Source organism: Ostrea edulis, chromosome 10, assembly GCF_947568905.1.
Source record: "Ostrea edulis chromosome 10, xbOstEdul1.1, whole genome shotgun sequence".
NCBI lineage: Eukaryota > Metazoa > Mollusca > Bivalvia > Ostreida > Ostreidae > Ostrea > Ostrea edulis.
The window spans coordinates 26,513,310-26,517,292 of record NC_079173.1 but is presented as its reverse complement, the minus strand read 5'-3'; positions in this window follow the sequence as shown (position 1 = coordinate 26,517,292).

Here is a 3,983-nt window from a genome sequence, read left to right as displayed (position 1 = left end):
TGGCGGAGTCGAAATTATTGGTTGAAACTTTCATTTATTAACTACCAACTTTGTTTCCTCATGGACTTACCCATCATGCATGTTTTATTTGTGATTTTTTCATTTATCCAATGTTTTGAAAAGATGAAACTCGAAGTAGTAAGCCACGGCTAATAGAAATCTTCAACGCCTGTTTATAGTTTGGATTTTTAATCACCACTGAGATATGACTGAAATATATGCAACGCGACGGAAAACACCAAAGCTTCAAGCCCTATAAAAATTATTTACTCGCAATATTGCCGATATTTCATTCTCGCTTTCCTCGCTATATTTTGGTATATACATCGTTATTTGTATACACTAGTGGCAAAAAAATATAAAACGCGGAATTTGTGTCAACATCAATTTAAATGTTGCCCATGGTGAATAAATTAGGACCTTAAAAGCCGAGTTTTTAATATCCCACACTACTTTCACAATCAGTTGATCGAAGAAGGGCGTATGTGACGTCAACGTACCATGTGACTACCTAACTAATTAACTAGACTTTTTTTTAATTCGGGGCTTAGATTTAAGTTTGTATTGTGATTAATTTTTGCAATTTTTCGGCGAACGAACTATTATAATTTATTATTATCAGCATAAGGAAGACAATCTGTATGTAATTCTGTAAAACTTATACGGTACCTATTTTGATGCACCAGATGCGCATTTCGACAAATAATTATAAAAATCCGAAATAACAAAAAAGCGTTCCCAAAAAAAAGTGGAGTCAAATTCGTCTAAGAATAAGAGCTATGCATGAGGGGGATATTCCTTAATTTTGAAATGAATTTCTAAATTTTATAAAGCAATTAAATACACATCCGTATTTTCAAGCTCGTAACGAAGTACTTAGTTACTAGGCTGTAGAGACCCTCGGGGACTAACAATCCATCAGCAGAGGCCTCGACCCAGGGGTCATAATGTAAAATTTATACGGTACTAATGTTGATGGGGGGGGGGGGAGAGGGGGTATTACTCCCAAAGTTTGTACCTTTCATGCCAAAGGAAGGGAACAGAGATCGACAACCCCAAAATAATGGGAAATAATGACCTTTTTCATTCAAATGAAAAAGGGGTTGCTATCCCTTTAACCCCTACAGATCTGCCAGTCATTGGATTAAAGTTTTTGTTGCCAGATTAATACTAGGCTTTCGACTTCTGGACCACTCGAGGAAGCACCATCTGATTATGAAGAAATCTGCCTCGGTTACGATTGGTCGTGCCTTCAGTCTACACGGTAGGAAAGCAGAATATTTTTTGTTGTTGTTCAAACCATATTTTCATGTTTTTTAATATATATATTAGAACGGAAATTCAGAAAATGTTGAAGGTAATACAAGGAGAGAACATCTACAACATTCCCTCCATTTTCCTAGTTTCAAATTAACTTTCCAGATTCGATTCAAGCCGCACTCTCATTACCGATGATGACCCAATAAATAAAAAGGCAGATGAAAATAATAGTTGGAATTCGTCATTTAAAAAAACCCATTATTAAGCATAAAAAGTTTTCTAATTAACGGTTTTGATTAACAGGGGTTTGTTGTAGAAATAAATGTCATACGAACGCACATACATGTGTTTAATAATAAAGATTGTTTTAAAAACTGAACACCACACAAAAAACTTATAAACACAGGATATTAACTGATGAATAACAAACAATTTACACAAATTAGACGAATGCTATAACTACAGTGCTGAGCTTCAAGAAACACGTACGTTCGCCTTGGGAGTTCGCAGGTAAAAGGAACAGATAAACTAGCACGTACTTGTACAATACCAGAGGACCCCGAGTCAGACCGCTGTTTCTAAAATTTGCTCCCAAATCACAACAAGCTCCCCCCCCCCCATGATTTGGAAGAATGTTCAAATTCTGACAAGTTTAACCTGCTGCACTATACATTACAATCGCATGCATTTTGCAAATCAATGCATGCTTTACACCTATGATTTACTGTATAATAAAACTTTATTCTATGAAACCATTAACACTCTAGCAGTCTAAAAGATGTTCATAACACAAAATGTCACGGCCAAACAGCGCATCCCAGAAAATCCACGAACAGGAAAATCACATCACAGAGTCACATATAGTCACGAACGTTGTCCCATGAACACGACATATGAAAGGTATCATCGTGGAGAGACGTGCCAGGACATGAAACACCACATAAACGGACATCACAATTCCAGATATCGAACAAAATTACAATTTAAGAAGTACTTGAAAGCATATCTATAGCAACACCACCGCATTACTCTTTCCATGGGCAACTTCGACAATCGGCTCACAAGAAATGAAACATTGTTTCTCCGAAAATGAGGAATATAATGTATTTATGAAAAAAGAATTCGATATACAGTCAAGTGGTGTTTTGTTAGCAAAATAAGACCTACGCATATTAACGTTGTGATTACATCATAATCCCTATGTACATTTTACGTCATGATATTTCCCCCGATATTTGTAATAAATCGATTCATCTAGAATGAACAGAGGGCATTCAAACCATCATAATAAATCTCATAAACAGCTGTTATAATAGTATAACACACACTGTACACATGAAATGTGAATATAACAAACAGTGACCAATCTCATAACTCCTATAAGCAATACAAAACAGATAGTTGGGCAAACACGATGCGGCTACTTTTGTTTATTGATTTATAGTACCATTATTTCATCTATAGGTGTGGGGATTTCAATTCATTGCGAGTTCCACTTATTGAATTGTAGTACAGTTCCCGCAACATTATTCTTGACATGATAAACGATAGAACACGATGCACGCACGATAGGATAGGATACACGAATGATACGATAGGACACATGCACGATACGATAGGATACACGATAAACCTGATAATCGCAAAACCTGATAAACGATCTGCACGATAGACCTGATAAACGCAAAACACGATAAACGATCTTCACTATAAACGGAAAACCTGATAGAAATGTTGTAAATTCAGAATCAATTTAGACAGAACGAAATTTTGATACCGATAACATATATAATTACATTATTTTGGCAATAGTACTGAAGGGTTTCAATATTCATTATACACCTAAAACGTATAATTTCTTAATACACGGTCGTATTAAAAAAAAAATTTCAATTTTTTACGCCATCACAGCTAAAATCAGAAAACTAAACTGTATACGGTATTTAATTAATTTTTTGATATCTATATGAATTTCCCCAGCCAATGATTCTAAAATTATATAATGTTTAATATATAAATCATTCTGGGGATTAATTAAATGTAATATAATGTTGTGATATCATGCTTCAGTAGCTCTCTAATTATAATGTCTATTATCTTGAATGTGAAATAAACCAAGGAAATTTTTTTGTGTAGCGAGGAGGGGGTTATTTTGCATCAAGCTCTAAGTTCACTGGTCATTCAACAATTACAATTATTTTCATCATGACCGCTTTAAAAAGGATCCACTGCATTACACCAAATCTTCTTACGTTAGATATTTCTAAACGGAGTGATGATTGATATTCATAAGTAATTGGAACATATGTATTTGAATTGATATCTTAATAACAAAAATAAATAAACTATGGGGTAAAAATGAATAAAACACGGCTTTTTTAAATTCACAATTTTGAAACGGTTAAAAAATTATGTTTAGTATGTAAAAAAAAAAAAAACAAATAATCATCAAACCCTGTATCAATTTCCAGTATCTACCCTTGCACCCTTTTAAAACTTAATCTTCTAAATGTGTCAAATACAATATATGTACCTGAGAATGTTTGCAGTCAAAACACGGGTGATACACAGACACTCACAAGTTCAATGGTGGATATATAAATAGAACACAGGTGGGAAAAAAATCGGAAGAAAACGAGCCTTTATTAAAATATATGTAATAAACAACGTACTTTACTGATTTTTCCTTTCAAATCGAAATTTCCTATGTCTCTTTTAGTGTT